The sequence below is a fragment of the Manis javanica genome, chromosome 4 (assembly GCF_040802235.1).
Source record: "Manis javanica isolate MJ-LG chromosome 4, MJ_LKY, whole genome shotgun sequence".
Lineage (NCBI taxonomy): Eukaryota > Metazoa > Chordata > Mammalia > Pholidota > Manidae > Manis > Manis javanica.
Window position 1 is genome coordinate 124,814,750 of NC_133159.1, and position 7,096 is coordinate 124,821,845.

The 7,096-nt window shown below is 47.8% G+C and overlaps 1 long non-coding RNA gene across 1 annotated transcript; it reads left to right on the top strand.

The window, feature by feature from the left end:
• Nucleotides 1-4,319: 4,319 nt before the first annotated feature.
• LOC140848744 (uncharacterized) lies at nucleotides 4,320-5,771 on the top strand. The gene is made up of 3 exons (XR_012129858.1): nucleotides 4,320-4,455; nucleotides 4,654-4,816; nucleotides 5,684-5,771. It is a non-coding gene; the product is annotated as an uncharacterized lncRNA (long non-coding RNA).
• Nucleotides 5,772-7,096: the final 1,325 nt, after the last annotated feature.

A 7,096-nucleotide genomic window follows, 5' to 3' on the forward strand; every position in this document is an offset into this window, starting at 1 on the left:
TCACTAATTCTCAGATAAGGAGCTCCCTAATTTTATCCCCACTACCACATCGCCATCACTGACCATCACCATCTTCCCCACGCCGGAATGCACAGACACCCCACACACATGTCAGCCCCCATGCCCATGTGTTCTTTCATACGCCATGAGCTCTTCTAAAAACGTGATGTTTCATCAGAAAATATGATAGGCATGGGCTCTGCTCTCATGGAGCTTACATCCCAGGGGACAGATAAACAAATAATGTAAATAAAATAGATTTAGACAGCCCCAAGCGCAGAGAGGAAATTTAAACAAGGTCATGTCATAGAGACAGAGAATCAGAGTGTCAGACCAGGATCCATGAGCTCACACCCCTGCCACTCCCATGCATCACACTCAGACCCCTCTATTGCAAATAGTCCCACAAATACAGCCTACACACTAGCTCACGGATACATTTCTTCTGCTACCCCTTGTCACCACCTTCTCACTCCCACACCCCTCACTCCTGCAGACAAATACCCACACACATGGCCCTTCACTACCATGAGCTACCACACAGCAGCCTTGCACACACTTACCGGCTCATATACAGACATACAAGTCACAGGCTCACACACACCTCTCCCTCCTTCACCACACGCCACAGACTCTTACACAGGGATACGCCCATGTGTAACTCCCCACAACCAGAATTTAACTTCAACGACGTGAAACATGACTCCATCGGTACCACACATCACACCACTCCGGTACCCACAGATCGAACATCCTGTCTCCACACAGACACATGCTTCATTTATACACACAACAGGTCTTGGGTATAGCCTCACTCTGCTTCACAGGGGAGTGAATGTGGTCTTGTTTCCAACAACTTACTTTAAGAAATGCCACAGTTTCTATTATTCCTCCCACCAGCCCCAAGGATCATGCCATCTGTTGTTCTGTTAGAATGGGCAGAGCCTACTCTGATCTCAGACTAGGCGATATCTGTAAACAACACACCCAATTAGTTAGACACAAAAGAGCTTCAGGTCCCTGGAGCCCAGGGGTGTCAGCACCTGACAAGATAGGGAACCATGATCAGAGAAAAGAAGCAACAACTTCATTTGTTTGAGACCCAGCCAGGCACCTGTTTGCCATTTCCCTTGAAGCCAAAGCGACATGGACCCTGCCTCTTCTTTCTGTCAGCCTCTGCTTCTGCAGCAGAGCTGACACTGGCTGCATTTTGTTGGAAACAAAGGTTGCTCCAAACAGAGATTCTATGAGAGCCAACAGCATGGGAACGTGACTGATGCCACAATGAGTGAAATATTCACTGGCACCTCTGCCCACCAAGCTGGAGGGGTGCAGGGCTGAGGGGCGCTGTTGGCACCTATTGGCTTTCTATTGTTTAGTGGTTTCAAACAGCGTCCATTTAGCATCTCACAGACCTGCAGGTCAGAGGCCTTGGCGTGGTTCTGTGATTAGGGTCTTGAAGGCTGAAATCAGTGTACCGGCCAAGCGGAGCTCACATCTGGAGGCTCTGTGGAAGAATCTTTTTCCCAGCTTATCAGGGCTTGGAATCCAGTTCCTTGCAGTTATGGGACAGAGGCTGCCATCTCTTTGTTGGCTGTCAGCCAGGAGCTGCTCCTGGAAGCCCCACACTCCATGCCACTTGGGCTCCTCTATCCATCCCTCTCATGTCTCTCTCTCTCTCACACATGGTATCTCTGACATCCATCTATAACCTCTAGACCCAGATATTAAAGGTTCAGGTGATGAGGTCTGGCCCACCAGGGTACTCTCTCTATCCCAAGGTCATCTGATCTGGGACCTTAACTACGTCTGCAGAATCTCTCCCTGGAAGTACCTAGTGCCTGAATAGCTGGGAGATGGTGTGTGTGCCCATGGGCTGGGAATCTTGGGGCTGCCATGGAGGTCTGCCTGCTACACTAGGCAGCTGGTATCTGGCCTGTACAAACAGCTCCCTTCTCTGGGGTTTCCCTTGGCCCTTACTTAGCCAAGCATCTCCATTTTTCCTTTGATGTTAGCTCTTGGCTTTATTCCATTCTTAGCCAATCATTGTGCTGAGCCCCAAAAGTGCATTCGCCTTTACACGTCCAGCCTTCAGACAGTGGCCAACAATCAGGCACCCCTCTCAGTCATCATTTTGTGTCAGTGCACAAAACTAGGGCCTTTCATTTTTCCCCATAAGACACTCTTAACAGCCTTCCTTCTCCCACCCCTGGCCCACATGCTCTAAGAATCGTGAAATGTCATCCTTGAAATGGCTTTTAAAAGTCACAAAATCCAAGTCTCTCATCTGCTGTTAGGGGAGCTCAGGTTCTCTGAGAGATGGCCCAAAGTCACACATCAAGGAGGCTCTGGAACATGGAACCCTTAGCTACTTCTGACCCATGTGCCCCGGTGGGGAGACATCAACCTTCCTGCCCACCAGGCCAGAGCAATTCTGGTGCCAGTGACAGGAAGGGAGAAGGAAACCAATACTTGCCACTCTATGTGCCAGATACCAGTCTGGGCATTTAACATACCACCTCGTAACTTCTCAAAATAACCCTTTGAGGTAGTGCTTCTCAATGGGGACAGCTGTGGCCCCTGAGGACAGCTGGCAGTATCTGGAGAGATTTCTGGTAGTCACAACTAGGGGAGCAGGGTGGGGTGTGTAGGTAGGTGCTACTAGCACCTAGTAGGTAGAGGCCCGGGGTGCTTTGAAATCCTACAGTGTACATGATACCCCCCATGACAAATAATTATCTGGCTCCAAATGCCAACAGAGTCAAGGTGGAGAAACCCTGCCTTGAATGAAAGGTGACTAGCCCATTTGTACGTCCCCACAATACTCAGATGGCACCAGACTGTCAGGCCAGCCGATTAGAATAGTAACCATCTCTGTTGTGCTCGCTGTCACCCTCCCTTTCCCCAGGCTGAAGAGACTCAGAACTGCCCTCCACATTATCTCCTGTGCTCTCATGAAGTTTTCTCTGCACGTCAAGTCACCTGCCAAGCTCTCCTTCTACTTCAGATCTCCCAGGAATGTCTCCTGGCCAGGACAGCAAATTCCTTGTGTTGCTCTTTGCAGGTGCCTCATCCCTGCCTCTGATGCTCACTGCCAAGCTCCTTTCTGCTGGGCGATGCTCCACGACCCTTCCAGTTCCAAAACGGTGCTGCTTCTCAGGAACTCACCCAGGGCCGCACTGGGAGGTGCTCTCTACAGGAAAGCGTCCCTCTCCTCTCCCCAGGCTGGCCCCTCATGTGGTCCTCCCAGTCCCCAACAGGGTTGCCTTAGCACCACTGTCTCCAGGAGATTGTTAAATGACAACGGCAGAAACAATGTCTTCAGTTTCTGCCTGCCTCATTTCTTTTACTAGGATCTGGATGCCGGGTTGGGCATCTGTATCAAAAGAAGAAATCTGTGAGCTAAACAGCTTACTTCTCCAAACTCTCTCCTCCCCTCTGCTTGGGCCCTAATTGTGTTCCCTCCACCAAACCCCTCAAGCAAGTTGACCTGTGAAAATTGCATCCTGGATATCTATCCTGTAGTCCTTGATAACGGTCCACACTAGACACACTCAAGACAAATTCTGGGACATCTGCTATGTACCAAAGAAGATACTGAGACTCAAAAAGATTAAGAAACATGCCTAAAAGTATACGACAGTTAAATGTTGGAGCCAAGAGTCTTTTGGGCTCCAAAACCTGTCTTGAGGTGCCTACATTTTTCTGCAGAGATGGAATCAACTGGCGGCCTTCTCCCTGAATGTGAGAGAATAGCATACCTGTATCTCCCTGATCAGCCCCCGACTCAGCCCCCTCAGGCCGTATTGTGTCAAACACCTAAGACAATTCTCGCTTCTCCTTCTCTATGTCTTTTAATTAACATTTCTTCCTATCACTTATCCTAAAGTGCGACTCACCTAAAAAGGTCATTTGGCTTCAGTGTGATCAGTGACAGGGCAAGCCCATTTCTGCATGTGTATTAGCGCGGAATGTTCCAGCCGACTTTTCTCAAGTTCATTCATGTTTGTTCCCAGAATTTGGGGTCATTTTCCTCCCTCAGAAGAGCTGTGTTTCTCATGTAGCTGGAGCCCACGGAGCCCCTCCTTCTCCGGAGGTTCAAACTGCCGCTGCATTGTCTCCCTGGCCTCCTGGTTGAGACAAGCCTGAGTACTCCTTCCTCCCAAGGATCTCTGGGCTTCCACTCTCAGTTCCCATGGGAACAGAGGTTCATCCTGGCCCAGTTCCCATGGGAACAGAGGTTCGCCCTGCTGAGGCCTCACGTGGTCAAGAGCATCAAGGTTCCTCTGTGAGAACACAGTAGGCTTGGTCCCAGCGCGCTGGCCTCCTCCGTCTTGTTCTACCCCTGTGCCTGCTGAGCCTGGCTGTGCCCTGGAAGCACCTAAAGGGAATCAGATTCAGTGGGTCTGGAGTGGGACCCTGGAACTGGCATTCCTAGTGATTTTAATTATCCAGGTGAGCCTGATGTTCAGTTATGTTCGGGAACAACTATTCTAACCAATTAGCAAGCCTGCCAAGATATCTCTGGACCCAAGAGGTTCCTGATTTCATTTTGCAACCAAGGCCTCTGAATAATGAAGACTGGGGCCGAGCAGAACGGGGCCACTGGCAAATCCAATGTCTTGCTCTTTTCTATCATTTATCCAATCACAGGTGATTATTAAGGACCTGTCACAAGCCAGACGCTCCTCTCAAGTTGACACGGTCCTCATTAAGGAAGCCCCTACGAGAGCTCACTGCACCTGCGCCCGCTCACTCCAGGAGGTACAGCCCTGCCACCCTGGCTCTCGTGCTCAGACTAGGTCTGCCCACCAAGGTATCAAAAGGCAAAAGCACAGAGGGGGTTTGAATTTTCAATGCTGTGTGTGTGTGTGTGGTGTGTGTGTGTGGTGAGGAGAGGGTACAGTCAGTCAGGACACAAGAGCAGCCCGTGTGTAGATGAAAATTAGAGCCTCAAATATAGTGTTCAAGTGGAGGCTCAGGCGTAGTTACACTGTGGAAAAGGTAGACCCTGAGCCACGCACAGACCAGTGATGTTGCTGCATCACGCCCAAAAGATGACAATTCCTCTGATTCTGGTCAACTACGGTATCAAGGAGAAACAATCGTAATTCTTCTGACAATTACAAAGGGTCTGTTGGGAATCACTGGATTCACACTTTAGGATGAGAACAAAATGCAATTTATCCTATAACCTTGTATATTATAAACCACAAAGGTCAGGTAGTGGTGTGTCTAAAGTACTCTTCTTAAGAGTTCTTAAATTTTTTATTAGTACCACATATTTTTAGTAGATGGTGAGTTAAGTAACATGTCCCACAAATGATTGTATAAAATATAGAAAATGCAGGAGGCACAAAGAGGAATATTAAAATGTGCTTTGATGCTGCTATCTAGCTATAATCTTGTCAAAATTTGGTATATTTTCATCTCTCTCTCCATCTCTTTCTCTCTCTCTCTGTCCAGAAAGAAAAATAGATTGAAAGAGTTATATGTAAATATACCTGTATCTGTATATGTATGTATGTGTATGTGTGAAGATTTTATGGATTCTGTTTTCTCACTTAACATTCTATTGTGAGTTGTTTCTCCAATAATTAAACATTTTTGAAATCACCTGCATAAGTATTTTATTTTTGAGTGCCAGTTTTGTGCCAGGCTTGGTTTTTAAATCTGGTTTTAGGTGACAAACACAGATGGCTCTTGTTCTTCTGGAACTTACAATCCAGTAGGAAATAATCACACAATCACATGGATAAATGTAAAGCGGCAACTCTCATAAAAGCTATGAAGAGTTGTCAAAACACATGGTGCCAGCAGAGCACATCTCAAGAGGGTAAGATCGATGGGTGTATTTGGAGGAATGGTGGGTGGGGCTGGAAGGTGGGGCATCATGGACAGTGTAGTGGGCTGAACTGAGTCCCCCCCACTGAAAGATGTGTCCAAGTCCTAACCCCAGTACCTGTGAATATGACTTTATGGGGAAATAAGGTCTTTGCAGATATAATTAAGTCAAGGACCTTGAGGTGAGATCATCCTGGATTTAGGGTGAGCCCTACATCTAATGACTGGTGCTCTTATAAAAGAAAGGAGATGGAATTTGGTGGGAGGAGAGCTTATGGGAGAACATTCCAGGGAGCAAAAAGAACATGTGTATAAAAAGGAGAGATATGGCATAGTCATGCCACGATGAGGCCAGTTTGCCTGGAGCAGAGACCAGTAGCCAGTCATATCACTAAAAAAAAGTTAGTTGCAAAGTGTCTCTCTGGGAGACTTCACTAGGCTTTACACTCTGTCTGATCCCATGGAACATTTGAGGCCAGTGCAGGATGCAAAGAGAAGGAGAATGAGAGTGAACTGAGATGCAGAAGAGGAAGACAGGGCGATGGTTACACCCTCCTCTTCTCCCATGCAAGCTCTCTCTTCTCCATTTCTTTCTTTCTCTATTCTGTGTCATTTAAGAAAAGAGCCAGGAGATTTATGCAGCAGCAGAGGTGGAGTCAGGAAAGCCCTTTTACCCAGCAGTAGCCCTTTAACTCCCAGTAAATCACAAAGCTCCAGTTGGTCCGCTGGAAGTCTTCCACCAGGGTCTGCCCAGGGCATGTTTGTGCTCATGTGTCCGCCACTTTCCAAGATTTATTCAGAGCCTCATCCCTTGAAAGTCTTCCCCTTGTGATCCTGGGACAGCTTGATTCAGTGGGTGCTTCAGACAGGGAGAGGAGGGTGGGGAATGGAAGCACTGATCAGGCTCCAGGATGTGCAACTGAAGGGTCTCTGGAAGGGCAACTCTTAGAGCCAAAGGGCTGGAAGAGACTCCCAGGTCCTGTGCTCCCAACCCTCTGTTTACAGATGTGGGAGCTGAGGCTTAGTGGAAAGAGATTTTCCTATGGCCTTTCCATGGATGGAAGGAGTGATTTGCTCAAGGTCACCTAGCAAGACAGCGTGAGAGCAAAGGCTAATCTTGACCAGATTCGTTTGAGTTCTACTAGAGAGTATGTATACGTGAAGCTGTGATGTTTACCTATGTTGTACGATTATAAATTATATGACTTCCTGTTAATATGAGAATATCTGGAGGTCAGAGGCTTCCTTTCAA